Below are 15,627 nucleotides of genomic sequence, written 5' to 3' on the forward strand. Positions count from 1 at the left end.
GCTTTTCTGTTTCACCCCACTTTATGGCCTCATAATATTTATAGGATGGTACCAATTAGGAAAATTTAACTGCCAGTAACAGAATCCTGATTAGTAGTAGCTCAAGCAACATAGATAAGTATTTTATCGCACAACAAGTTCAGGGATAGAGAGTTTCAAGGCTGGTTAAGTCAGCAAAGCAAGAATACTATCAAGGATTCATGTGTTTCCAACTTTCTGCTTCACTCTGCTTTGCAAGGATACAGGAGGGAAAAGTCATAGATGCAGGACCCACTGCTCCAGGCATGATGATATTACACAATAATAATCAAAGTCAGTATATACCCCTTTGTGTTAGAGGAAATAAACTTCCCTGTAAGCCCTATAGAAAAGTTCCTCTCACAAACTATTGTCCAGCACAGAATCACATTCCCCGTTATGGCTTCCAGGGAGGTTGGGAAAGGGGAATTCCAACACATTCCACTTCAATAGTTTAAGGTAGGCTTGCAAGCGTGGAAAAGGGGCCATGGGTTATCGCTGTTGGGTGGAAAACAGTTATCCCTCACATTGAGACGACTCAAAAGCTGGACTTAGCCTATCTTTCTAGTATTATTGCTGGTCATTTCTGACATTAGAACACATGTTCCAGTATCAACATCATTTTTCATAATATTCCTTTTACTAAAATTCCCTCTTCACAACTTCTTCATGTTCAGGTTTTAAGATTTAAACAGAATAACTTTGGACCCTTCAACCACCAACAGAGTTAATTACTTCCCTGTGAATTAAATTTGGGTAGGGGGAGAATTTGACTCGTGTGTGGTATTTATTTTTTCATGTGGCTTTATTGAGGTATAATTCATAGATAAAAATAGCATGTATTTAATAATGTATACATCTTGATGTGTTTAAACATGTACATACACCTCTGATACCATCATCATAATTAATATAATAAACATATCCATCACCTCCAAAAGTTTCCTTATGTCTCTGTTTTTTGGTTTTTGTTTTTATGATAAGAACACATCGTGAAATCTACCCTCTTAACAAATCTTTAGGTGCACTGTACAGTATTCTTGACTATAAACACTATGTTTTACAATGGATCTCTAGAACTTATCCATCTTGTGTAACTGCAACTTTATACCCATTGAACATCAACCTCCCATTTTCCCCGGCCCTGTCCACTGGCAACCACCATTCTATTTTCTGCTTCTACAAGTTTGGCTATTTTAGATATCTTATATAAGTGGAATCATGCAGTATTTTTCCTACTGTGACTGAGTTGCTTCATTTAGCATAATGTTTTCCAGGTCAACACATATTTTTGAAAATGGTGAGATTTCCCTCTTTTTAAAGGCCAAGTAATATTGCATTGTATGTATATACCACATTTTCTTTTTTTGTTGTTTTTGTAAAGAAGGATTCACCCTGGGCTAACGTCTGTTGCCAATCTTCCTCTTTTCTTTTCACCCCAAAGCCCTCCAGTGCATGGTTGTATATTCTCCATTGTGGGTACTTCTAGCTGTGGCATGCGGGACGCACAAACTCAACCACTCAGCCATGGGGCCAGCCCCAATTCTACTTTTAATTTTTTGAGAAACTTTCATACTTTATTCCATAGTGACTGAACCATCTTGTACTTCCACCAACAGTGTACAAGTGTTCCAATTTCTCCACAACTTTGCCAACATCTGCCATCTTTTTGGGTTTTTTGATAATAGCTATTCTAACATGTTTGGTGATATTTCATTGTGGTTGTGATTTGAATTTCCCTGATGACGAGTGATATTGAGCATGTTTTCACATACTTGTTGGCCATTTGTATATTTTCTTTGGAAGAAATGTCTTTTTAGGTCCTTTGCTCATTTTTCAATCTGGTTTATTTTTTATTTGTTTGTTTATTTATTGCTACTGAGTTGTAGAAGTTCCCTTATATTTTGGAAATTAACCCCTTTTCAGATATGTTGTTTGCAAATATTTTTTCCAATTCCCTAGGTTGCCTTTCACTTTGTGACTGATTTCTTTACTGTGCAGAAGCTTTTTAGTTTGTAGTCCAACTTGACTATTTTTGCTTTTGTTGCCTGTGCTTTTGGTGTCATATTCATGAAATCATTGCCAGGACCAGTGTCATGAAGTTTTCCTCTTTATGTTTACTTCTAGGAGTTTTACAGTTTTACATCTTACATTTAAGTCTTTACTCCATTTTGAGGTTTTTTTTTTTTGTATGGTGTAAGATAGGGGTCCAACTTCATTCTTTTGCATGTGGATATCCAGTTTTCCCAATACCATTTGTTGAAGAGACTGTCCTTTCCCCATTGTGTATTCTTGGTGCCCCTGTTGAAAATCAATTGACCATATATATATGGGTTTATTTCTGAGCTCTCCATTCTGTTCCATTGGTCTATATGTCTGTCTTTATGGAAGTACCATACTGTTTTAATTACTATAGCTTTGTAATAAATTTTAAAATCAGGAAGTGTGGTGATTCTAGCTTTGTTCCTCTTTCTCAAGGCTGCTTTGGCTATTCTGAATCTTTTGTTACACCATACAAATTTTAGGATTAGTTTTTCCTATTTATGTAAAAAATGCCATTAGTATTTTGATGGGAATAACATTGAATCTGTAGATGGCTTTGGGTAGCGTGGACATTTTAGAAATATTATGTCTACCAGTTCATAAACATGGATTGAATGACTTTCCATTTATTTGCATCTTTAATTTCTTTTATCAATGTGCTGTAGTTTTCACTGTACAAGTTTTGCACTTCCTTAGGTAAATTTATTCCTAAATATTAAAAGAAATTTTTGATGCCATAGTAAATGAGATTGTTTTGTTAATTTCTTTTTCAGATTATTTGTTGCTAGTGTACAGAAACACGACTGATTTTTGTATGTTGATTTTGTGTCCTGCAACTTTACTAAATTCATTTATTAGTTCTAACAGTTTTTTGTAGAGCCTTTAAGTTTTTCTATATATAAGATCATGTCATCTGCAAATAGAGACAATTTTACTCCTTTCTTTCTAATTTGGATTCCTTTATTGCCTAATTCCACTGGCTAGGACTTCCAGTAGGATGTTGAATAGAGGTGGTGAGAGTGGGCATCTTTGTCTTGTTCCTGATCGCAGAGGAAATCTTTTCAGTTTTTACCACTGAATATAATATTAACTATGGGTTTATCACATATGGCCTTTATTATGTTGAGGTACATTTTTTCTATACATCTTTCATTGAGCATTTTTATGATAGGGTGTTGAATTTTGTAAAATGCCTTTACTGCATCTATTGAAATGATTGTTATTTTTACCCTTCATTCTGTTAGTGTGGTGTATCACATTGATTTGCAGATGTTCAACTATCCTTGCATCACAGCGATAAATCTCACTTGCTCATGGTGTATAATCCTTTTAATGTACTGTTGAATTTGGTTTACTGGTATTTCGTAAAAGATTTTTGCATCTTTGTTCATCAGGGATGTTGGCCTGTAATTATTTTTTCTCTTTTCCTCTGTTTATCTGGCTTTAGTATCATGGTGATGCTGGCTTTATTGAATGAGTTTGGAAGTGTTCCTTCCTCTTCAATTTTTTTGGAAGAATTTGAGAAAGATTGACATTAGTTCTTTTTTTAAATATTTGGTAGAATTCTCCAGTGAAGCCATCTGGTCCTGGACTTTTCTTTGTTGGGAGATTCTGATCCAATCTCTTTGTTTTGAGTCTGCTCAAATTTTCTATTTGTTCCTAATTAAATTTTCTTAGGTTGTCTGTTTCTAAGAATTTCTCCATTTTTTTCTAGCTTATCATATTTGTTGGTGTATAATTGTTTATACTAGTCTCTTACGATATTTTTCATTTCTATGACTTGTCAGTTGTATCATCTCCTCTTTCATTTCTAATTATATTTATTTGTGTCTGCTCTTATTTTCTTAGGTTAGCAAACAATTTTTCAACTTGTTTCTTTTCAAAAAACTAACTTTTAATTTCATTGACTTTTACTTTTGTTTTTATAGTCTATTTCATTTGTTTCTATTCTAGTATCGTTTCCTTCCTCTTGCTAACTTTAAGCTTAGTTTGTTCTTTTTCTAGTTCCTTAAAATTAGTTAGGTTGCTTATTTGTGATCATCCTTTTTAATGTAAGCATTTACTGCTATAAACTTTCATCTTCATCCTGCTTTTTCCTGCATCCCATAGTTTTGGCTTGTTATGTTTTCATTTTCCTCAAAATATTCTCTGACTTCCTGTATGATTTCTATTTGTCCCATTTATTGTTCAGGAATGTTTTTTAATGTCCACATATTTGTGAATTTTCTGATTTTCTTCCTATCGTTAACTTCTAGTATCATTCCATTGTTGTCATTAAAGATACTTAATATGATTTCATGCTTCTTAAATTTGCTAAGTCTTGTTTTGTGGCCTAACATGTGATGTGTCATGGAGAATGTTCCATGTGTACTTGAGAAGAATGTGTGCTCCTCTGCTGTTGGGTGGAATGTTATATTTATGTCTGTTAGGTCCATGTTGTTTATAGTGTTATTCAAGTTCAATGGTTCCTTATTGATTTTCTGTCTGGATGTTCTATGCGTTGTTGAAAGTGGGGTATTCAAGTGTCCTATTATTATTATTTTGCTGCCCATTCTTTCAATTCTGTTAATATGTGCTTTGTATATTTAGGTGCTTTGATGCTGGCTGCATATACATTTATAATTCTTGTATTTTTCTGATAAATTTATCCTTTTTAATTATTTATTGTCATTCTTTGTCTCTTGTGACTGTTTTTGACTTAAAATCTATTTTATCTGATAAAAGTTCAGCCACTCATTCTCTCTGTTGTTTACTATTTGCCTGCAATATCTTTTTCCATCCCTTCACTTTCAGCCTATGTGTGTCCTTAAATCTAACAGGAGTTGCTTTTAGATCATATATAGTTGAATATTGTTTTTTTAGTCCATTCATCCACTCTATGTCTTTTGATTGGGTAATAAAATCCATTTACTTTAAGTAGTTATTGCTAGGGAAGGACTATTTCCATTTTGTTAACTGTCTTCCGTCTTGTAAGTTTTGTTCCTCTTTTATCTTGCTATCTTCCTTTGTGTTTCAATGTTTGTAGTATACTTTTTCTTTCTTTTTTTTTTGTATATCTTCTATAGGTATTTTGTGTGTGTGTGCTTACCATAAGGCTTACATAAAATAGCTTATAATTATAACAGACTATTTTAAGCTGATAACATCTTAACTTCAATCATATCTACACTTTTACTTCTCCTCCCACGCATTTCATCTTATTGATGTCACAGTTTAAATTTTTTTCTATTATATGTCCATTAACAAATTTTTGTAGTTATGGTTATCCTTAATACTCTTTTATTTTTATTTTTTTTAAAGGTTGGCCCTGAGCTAACATCTGTTGCCAATCCTTTTTTCTTTTCTTTTTTTTTTCCTTCTTCTCCCCAACACCCCCCAGTACATAGTTGTATATTCTTGCTGTAGGTCCTTCTAGTTCTGTCATCTGGGACACCACCTCAGCATGGCTTGATGAGCAGTGCTGGGTCTGTGCCCAGAATCCAAACCGGTGAAACCCCAGGTCACTGAAGCAGAGTACACAAACTTAACCACTTGGCCACAGGGCTGGCCCCTTATTTAACTTTTACATTAAAATTAAAAGTGATTTACACACTTCCATTACACTAACACAGTATCCTGTACTTATCTTTGTTTATCATTATAAAATGAGTTTTCTGTTTTTATATGCTTCATGTTGTTGTTTAGGATCCCTTCATTTCCACTTGAAGAGCTCCCTTTAACGTTTGTTGTAAGGCCATTCTGGTTGTGATGAACTCCTTCAGCTTTTGTTTGTCTGGAAACAACTTTCTCTCTCCTTCATTTTTAAAAGACAGTTTTGCCACGTATAAAATTTTTGGTTAACAATTTTTTTCTTTCAACTACTTAAATATGTCATCCCACTCCCTTCTGGCCTGCAAGGTTTCTGCTGAGAAATCCACTGATGGTCTTATGGTGGCTCCCTTGCATGTGGTGAGCCACCCTTCTTGCTGCTTTCAAAATTCTCTTTGTCCTTTTAAATCTTGATTATAATGTGTCTTGGTGTAAACTTCTTATGAACCATCCTTTTTGAAGTCGTTTGGGTTTCATGAATTTGGATGTCTTTTTCCCTCCACAGATTTAGAAAGTTTTTGGCCTTTATTTCTCTAATAAGCTCTCTGCCCCTTTCTCTTTCTTCTCCTTCTGGGATTTCCATAATGCATATATTGGTTATTTTGATGATGTCTCATAAATTCATAAGATTTCTTCACTCTTTTTCATTTTTTTCCTTCTGTTCCTCTGAATAATTTCAAGTGACTTGTTGTTGAGTCCTCTGATTCTTTTTCCTGTTTGATCAACTGTGTTATCAAAGCTCTCTACTGATTTTTTTTCAGTTCACTTATTGTATTCTTCAGCTCCAGAATTTCTTTTTGGCTTTTAATGGTTTCTATCTCTTTGTTGATATTATCATTTTGTACCTGTATCTTTTTTCCTGTTTTCATCTAGTTGACTCTCTCTGTCCTGTTGTAGCTCACTGAGCTCCTTTAAGAAAATTATTTTGAATTCTTTGTGAGGCAATTCATAAATTTCTTTAGTGTTGGTTGCTTTCTGTTCCTTTGACAGTGTTATATTGCCCTAATTTGTGTCTCTTGTAGCTTTGCATTGATTTCTGTTCATTTTAAGAAGCAGCCACCTCTTCCAGTTTTTATAGACTAGCCTTGTCAGGGAAACACCTTCACCAATCAATCCAGCAAGAGATTCTGAGAGTATCTCAAAACTTTTTAATGAATATATGTATTGTACTCCTCCTGGGGTGGAAGTCTCAGGATTGTGTGCATTTTCCCAATCCCACAGAGCCATGGCAGGTGCTAAGGGTCATGTTCCCCTTTCCCTAGAGCAGTGCACCAAAATGCTGGGACATTGGGTACAAGCTCCACTTCCCTCTCTCCCTCCCTTCTGAAGAAGAAAATTCAGGATTGTGTATCTTCTCCCAATCCCACTGAGCTGTTCCAGGTACTAAGAGCTTCCCTCTTGTTTTCCCGAGGCCAGTACACTGAGATGCTAGGATGTTGAGAGTAAGTTCCACTTCTCTCCCTCCCTCCCAAAGCGGAAGTCTCAGAATTGTGTGCCATCTCTCAATCCTGCAGATCCAAGCTGGCTGCTGAGCCCCTTTCTATCTGCTGAGAGTCACTCATCCCTCCTGTTGTTTCAGCTGCTCTAAGGCATTTTAACTATGCTGGATTTCTCAGCACTCGGTGAGGTGAGACAGTACCAGGTCTCTCAGGCAGTGCCCTGAAAGGCTGGGGACACTGAATGCACCCTTTGCTCTCTCTTCTCCTTATGGAAGAAATCACGAAGGAGAACTTTCTCTGTGCTGAACTGTGCTGATTTTGGCAAAGGGGAAATAGAATAAAGTGAAACTATTTTTTTTACCCATTTCAATGCAATTGTTCTTGGTCCTGTGATTTCCTGGTGTGCTACAACTTCTTAACAAGATTTCTGTAGTTCTCATAAGGGTATTATGGTCTATATATGGTTATTAAATTAGTGTTTCTGAGGAAGGATGAGGACTGGGACTTCCTATTCCACCATCTCATAGCACAAACTCCCCAAACTACATATTTTATATTTCTGTGCCTCATTCATATTTGCATTTTAAACTCTCAGCCCCAATTCAAGCATATAATGAGTGGTTAATAATTATTTGTTGAACCAATGACCTAAATTCAACTTTAACAAACATCTACCTCTCTGGTGTTCAGCATCTTGATAGTTATGAAGGCAGTGCAAAGGAAAATAAACAGTTTCCACTATGTAATGTAGTGGTTTATAATTTAATAGTGCAGTTTGATAGAAATTTCTCTGCTAGTAAGGTAAAACATAGGTATATGAATGAGGCAATAAAAATTAATAAAGTGCTCTGGATGTGGCTGTGGAAAGAAATATTCCAGCTTGGGTAGGCAAGGTTCGTTACATAGTGGAATTGGCAGATCTGTAAAAATATCTCAGTGTTGAGGCTGGCTGGGTTGTGTAGTGGTTAAGTTTGTGAGCTCTGCTTCAGTGGCCTGGGGTTCACAAGTTCAGATCCCAGGCACAGACCTACACACTGCTCATCATGCTGTGTTGTGGTGGTGTCCCACATACAAAATAGAGGAAGATTGGCACAGATGTTAGCTCAGGGACAATTTTCCTCAAGAAAAAGGGGAAGATTGGCAACGGACATTAGCTCAAGGCCAATCTTCCTCATCAAAGAACAAAACAAAACAAAAAACTCAGTGTTTTGAAAAGTGGATAAGGCAGGAAAGGACATTCTAAAAAGATGTAGAGATATAGATAGATGTTTATCCATCTATCTATCTATCTATATTTTAACAAGGACCCTCAAGTGGAGCAATATGTATTATTTGAGGGAATAAAGTTTAATTGAGTGGTATTGAGGTGTTGGAGATGGATAAGAAAAAGGAAGAGAATGGAATATGGCAAGGGGATAAGGCCAGAAAACCAGTCAGCAGCTCTATAGTGGAGAATCCCTAGCAGCTAAGTGAATTACTTTGACTTGGTTCTCCATCTGAGCCTTACAAAAAGTACTCTTGTCTCCAAACCCACAAAAGCCCTGTGAGAAAATAGCATAATACGATGATAAGATCGGGGTCTTAAAGATGTTCTCTTGGAGCTGTATTCAGATTTTACAAGGAAGAGTAATTGGTTGAGGGCTGGGAACATAGCACAATTGGCAAAAAGACCAGCAACGGTTTTGAAATGTCTAAACAATTTAGTTAGGATTTGAAGTAGAAAGGGACGATGAGAAAAGAATTGTGGTAAACTCTGGCTCTACAAAAGTCAGCACCATATGTTTATAAAAGAGTTTCTCCTTTAAGCTTTCTTTCCCTGTGTTCTTTGCATTTATATTTAGATATTTTTGTTTTTATGTTCATCAATGGATGTCAGTGGAGGGGTGCTTTCGATACAGCTTTGGACAATGCAATCAAAGGCCTTTAAAGCCACTTGCTTTGCAGAACAAGGTTTATTCCCGGTTTCAGTGGGAGTTACATTCACTACCACAAAAAAGGTAGAGACCAACAAGTCCTCGTAAACTCCGACATGAATTTCTGTATAAATAAAACACAATTTCAAAGAACTCATTTCTTTACATTTTCTAAAGCAGCTACCTGTAGTCCTGAGCATACGCTCACAGCTATTTTATAGTGGGAGGAAGAACCAAAAGGAAAAAACAGTGTTATTTACACTCTTTTGATTTATGGGGAAAATTGCTTCTCTTTGGAGCTTAAGAAGGAACATCTTCAGTTTTTGAAAAACCCTGTGCAATGAACACACACATACGCACTCATACAGAAGTGAAGAGATGCATTTTAATTCATCCACAGGTTTCACTGCAAAACATTTCATAAAACCTTCTGGGTCAAATTCAGCAGTGTGGATGCCTGAGTTATTTCTGCTAGATAAAATCAAGTCAACCTGTCATTTTACATTATAGACAGATGATAGAAGATGCACAGTTTAACATCTGCATGCATAGTAAGCAGTTGGGCCAGTACAAACAGTTGCTGTGATGTGGACAAATGAGTTTGAATCCACACACATTCTTCATGCATTATTCAGATGGCTTCATTTGTAAATTGGGTCTTTAAATATTAAAAAAAAAAAGAAAGAAAATAGTTTGATCGAGTCCAGGTATTTTGTTAGAATGTTCCTCAAAATGAAGCAGATTTGTTAACAAAATGTAACATAATGGAAAATTGGACATAGGGAACACCTGGCACACAATTTGGCAGATAATTAGATAATTGAATACCTATGGCAGCTAGTTAATTGTCACAATTAGTGGATAATTTATTTGAGACATAATCTTATTCACACCTTTCTTATGTACAAATGGATGTGTTGCCACACGTACATGAAGTATAATTTCCGTTCTGCTTTTATGATGGGGTTTGACTTAAATTAGTCTACCTGGGCAAGATGTCACCCTTTAACTGGTGGCTTTCAGAAGACAATGATTTGGACACAGCTTTTGAAGAGAAGACTTTATGGGAGAATTATATTTAGTTAACTAAAGCAGAGTTGGTGGTAAAGTGGATCAATAATTGCACTCAATGTATTTTGAAATGAAAGCTATTTATTAATAATCATTTAAAGCTTTTCAAATAAGATTTTTATTTTCTTAAAGACTGGTGCCTGAGCTACCATCTGTTGCCAGTCTTCTTTTGTTTTTCTCTTCTCCCTAAAGCCCGCCCCATACACAGTTGTATATTCTAGTTGCGAGTGCCTCTGTTTGTGCTATGTGGGATGCCGCCTCAGCACGCTCTGATGAGTGGTGCTATGTCTGTGCCCTGGATCTAAACCAGCGAAACGCTGGGCTGCCAAAGCAGAGCACATGAACTTAACCCCTTGGCAATGGGGCCAGCCCCTCAAATGAGATATTTTAGACCTCATCAGTTACTAAGAAATTGGAAAACACGACTTAGACCTCATCAGATACTAAGAAATTGGAAAACACTACTTAAAATTGGAGGATATAAGAGATATAGTCACACACATAAACATTTTTCGTTGTCTCGTCAGTAAGATTTTAACGTCTCCAAACTTTAGACACAGGCCATCTTATTGAAGGTTTTTATACTTCTCTCCTGAGAATCTCTGAATTTGAGGGAAAGAAAGTACATCTTCAGCCTCTGCTGCTGATCTATTGCATGAAGAATAGTTGTCATAAAGAATCATCTAGATTTGCAGCAGAATTTGTGTGAGTCATAAATAATTTTTTGTTGAGTTAAGGCATTGAAATTCAGGATTGTTTGTTACTGTAGTGCAATATAGCTTATCCTACATTGTACACCACTTTTTTGATCCCACAGAAATTCTGTATACAGTTACCTATTTCCTATGTTATATTGCTCCCAAAAATGGACCTGAATATGTGAAACTTTTTTATATGTTCATGTGGAAGCATCAATAAACAATCAATAACTAGACCAAGAATAATGAATGACCAGTTTTGTCATTGGCCAAAAATCAATCATATGTTCAACCGTAACTGGACAATGTAGCTTTTAGCTGGATGAATTTCCCACCCCAACAAAACTGTGGCTAATTTTATAAATAAGAAGGGGATAATGATCCTGGGAAAACAATTTCCATCTCTGCCACAATTCCCAATCATATGGACAGAAATGGGAAAAACTAGGTTCAAAGAAAGTGATGAATTTGTTCAAGTGCTGGAACCAGAATTTGAATCCAGGTCTTTACATCTCTAGTATATCACTGCTGATTTCTCATTTTGCGATCTTCCACAAGAAGATTTATGGTTAAAAGAGATTAGCATTTATGGCAGAGAAGGCTTGGTGTCCACCAAAGATTTATGCTTTATTTCCATTTAGGAGAGCTGGTGTTAGGAATCACAGAGCAGCCAGGCAATTCATTTCTCATAGTCTGTTACATTTAGTGGGAGTATGTGACTAACTCTTGCTAGTGGAATATAAGCAAAAATGATGTGTGTTGCTTATATATCGAGGTAGCTAGGAAATGTATACCTTCTCTGTCCTTGCTCTTTGTTTATTGAATGTCAGTTCTTGAAAGAACTATCTTGGAACTATATGTTCAGGGAGGCAGGGCCTTAGCCTGCCTGGCATCTGAATGACTCTGTGGATTGGAAGTACCACCACCATTTCCCCAGGCCCTTGTTGAAAAGGAGCCTGTTTTTAGCTAACGTCTGTGAGAGAAGTAAATTTTGGGTTTAAAAACTGAAATTTTGGAGTTTGCCTGTTATAGAGGCTAGTAGACTAATAAAATAGTAAAGAAAAGAACTAAATGACTTCTGTGGAAAGCAGACATCAATAGGGAAATGGGATCCTTTTGGAAAGGGAAATTTTCTTTGCTCTCAAGATGCGTGATTTACTGCTCCTCTCCTAAGGCTGATTCTCGTGGAGTTGGGAAAGATCTTACTGAAAAGAGGAAGAAGAAGGTCAGAACAAGTGAGGAGCTAAGAAAGCACAAAGAGTCAGTTAAAAGAAGCTTACATTCCAATGAATTAATTATGCACAGATAATGAGAACAAAGGTTAACTAGCGGAGCTTCAATGACAACTCTGCAAGCAGAAAAATTTTCCCAGAGTCCCTTTAAAGTCTAGAAATATTTCGCATTTTAATTAAGAGTCGAAATAGACAATCAGATGTCCCAATTGCCCTCAAACTGTACTGTCCCATCATTTAGCTATTGAGCACTTGAAATGTGGCTAGTTCAAATTGAGATGTGCTGTAAATCTAAAATACACATGGACTGTCAAAGACCTAGTACAAAAAACAAATGTAAAATATCTCATTAATAATTTCTATATTGGGTATAAGTTCAAATTATATTTTGGACATGCTGGGTTTGTTAAAAAAGAGACAACAGGCTCAAAATGGAGTCACTTGTGCTAAGCCCACATCATCAAGAATTAATATCTAGCTTAATTATAGTTTCAACCTCTCCCAAAAGTGGTATCAGAAACCAGTCAATCTGGAATTATCTTGTCAGCACTAGTGGGGTAACCTTCCTGATAGATCCCTGTCATCTCCCAAAGGAAGGTGATTTTTCCACGAACAATCCAATCTCTGCTAGTAACTTCCTTGTCCCACCCCCTTCGGCCTATAAAAGTCTTTCATATCATACAGCTCTTTGAAGCGCCTTTCTATTTGCTAGATGGAATGCTGCCTGATTCGTGAGTCATTAAATAAAGTCAGTAAGATCTTTAAAATTTATACAGTTGAATTTTGTTCTTTGGTGGCAGCAACAGGATCCGAAGGAAACTTCTGACAGCTTTGGGGACAACAAGAAACACAGATGTGCTACCTGCAAACCCTTGAGTTCTCCATCTTGCTCGCTGTCTCTGAGGGCTGTGGGTAAGTTCCTTTCAGTTTTGAGCTCTGCTCTCTTTGCATCAAGCTCCCCATCTAATTGACTTTCCAGGCTAGGGCTTAGCAGGTCAGATTGAACCGGCAGACAGTTCCACTTGGAACCTGAGTCCCTAGCCCTTGGTTAAGTCTGTAGTCCCCATTTGTTGCGGTCTGCTGGTTCCGTCTGCAATTCTACATTGGGAACTACTGGTGGTGTGCACTTAAGGCCTCATCTCTTTTTTAGCCAGTCTGCAGTAACATCTCTGGTTACTACTGGTACGTTAATGTGCACGTGCTTGTTTGTCTTGTTTTGCGTAGGTAAATCCTATTGCTGATGGGAATCTCAGAAGCCAAAAGCCCACAAAATTGGTGGGCACAGGTCAAGTACTTAAAAGCTGTTAGAGTACTCACCACCCAGCTCTAAGACTACCATGTTAGAATAAGTTGGTCATGAAATGGCTTAGATTGACACTGAGTCTCCCGCTAACCTCAAGAAAATTTCTGTGCAATGAGGTACACTGTAAAACACCACACAGTCGCCAACCTACAGGCACATCCCTTTTAAATGTTAGTTTGGTTCTGAGAGACCCAAAGGCTTAGCTAAAGAAATGGGATCCTTAAATTCCAAAAAGTTGAGTGTGTCACCTTCCAGCACAACTGCTTATTTTAGTTCTGGAATCATAGATATTTATATCTACAGTTCTGGAACTATAGTCCCAGAAGCTGTAGATGTCTATAAAACTGGAAAAATCTTACTAAAAGCAACCTAGAATTACAATGGCCATTATGGGGGAACGTTTTACTTAAACAAGATCATTCATTTAAGAGGTACATTTGAAAGCAAGGGTTCCCAAATCAAACAAACGAAGAGGATATGTATTTTAACTGATATGTAGAAGCTTCCAAAAGCCTTCAAGATTCCAAAATAACTTCATTGAAAAATTTGTTGCGAAAGCCTAATAAAAAATTAAAGATACCAGAGATACCTAAAACAAAAGACAAAAAGACTGCCCTACATCCTAAGGCTTCCCTCTATTCTCTTTTACCTGAGCCCTCATGTTCTACTAATTCTCTATCTGAGCTGCCTTTCCACTGTAAAGAAGCTATTAAACAGTTAGCTTTTCAAATGAAACCATCCCAGGCTGCAGGAGATCCTCCTCAGGTATCTTTCACTTGTTGGTCAAAAATCAAACTATGGGCCACAGTTAAAGAATTTCCTAAAGCCATGGGGGATCCCCATTTCCTGAAGAATTTGCAGTCTTTATCTGGGCCTATGACCTCAGATTCATAGATCTTTATTAGCCTATGCACGTGCTGGTAGGACCTGGTGAAGCCCAAAAATGGATCCAGGAAGTAGATTGGCCTAACCAAGAGGATATAGTCAAGATCTTTGATATCCAACTTGGTCCACTTGTAGACCAGAAAAAGCTCACAAAATAGCAATTGGTCTTTCAAAAGCCATTCCTAGAATATTGCCTGCCTGCACTGGTTGGCCTCTTACTCAAACATGCAAACAAAAGAAAGATGAATCTGTGACAGACTTTAAAGCCCATTTGGAAGCTCTCTTCCTAGGCATTCTGGGTTCCACACAATAAATGAGGTCACTTGACCTACTCTAGCTGCCCTATTTTTAAATGGGTTATCTCCTGAGATTAGTGTATTGATAAAAAGACAGAAATAGGATAAGAGACCACTGGTCTGTCTAAACTTGTGACAATAGCTGAGCACCTTGAAAGGACTTTGGAACAAGATCATAAACAGCTACAACAGCTCCAAGGCAAGATGCCTAAAATAATACCTAGGCCTCCTGCATTACACGCTCCTAGGGGTCCATCATCGAAACATTGGACCGGGGGTTGATGTCTTATTTGTAATCAACCAAAACACTGGAAAAAAGAGTGACCTCAAAGTTCTTATGCAAAACCTTCAACATCAACTGGAATGCTCCCATACCTGCCCCCAAGGAAGGGCCCATATAAGGTCCCCTCCCTGAACTGACAGGACTCTGAGGGATCCTTTGGTAAACTGCTACCAGTAATCCCCTTCAACGGCCAAGGGGAAACTAAAGTAAAATCAATGGAAAACCTTGCGAAATTCTGGTAGATACTCTAGCTACACTCTCTACTTTAGACCTCACTTTCATAGGACAAAAAATACCTTGAATAAAAAAGAAGTTTCCATGGTGGGGGTTATCTAATAAAATTCAGAAAGAGTTTCTATCTCAATCAGTGCAAATGACTCTTGAATGTTTTTGCTACGTGATACAGCCCCAGTCCATCTATTAGTTAGAAACCTACTTTCTAAATTAAAAGAGCTCACATGTTTCGCCTCCTTTGGAGACGTCACCTTAGAATTTCCTGACCAACTTGAACCTGATCTTCTGTGTTCCTTACAATCTGTCCTTGATAATAGAAGAGAAAGAATTCCAGCAAAAAATACCTAATTCAATGGAGTGCTCAAAAATCTGTGGGCTACTTCTAATACCGACATTTGGAGAATAAAAAGTGCAGAACCTATGAAAAATTCACATAGATGTAACTAAACCTCTTCCTAAATTGCCTCAGTATCCATTAAAGCCTGAGGCCATACAAAGTCTTACACCAACAATAAAAGATCTAAATGCGTAGGTGCTAATCATCCCAGTAGTAGCCCCTGTAGCAGCCTGATCTTGCCAGTCAGGAAAACTAAGGGGTGGGGATGACAATTTGTGCAGAATTTG

The sequence above is a fragment of the Equus przewalskii genome, chromosome 15 (genome assembly GCF_037783145.1).
Source record: "Equus przewalskii isolate Varuska chromosome 15, EquPr2, whole genome shotgun sequence".
In the NCBI taxonomy this organism is placed as follows: domain Eukaryota; kingdom Metazoa; phylum Chordata; class Mammalia; order Perissodactyla; family Equidae; genus Equus; species Equus przewalskii.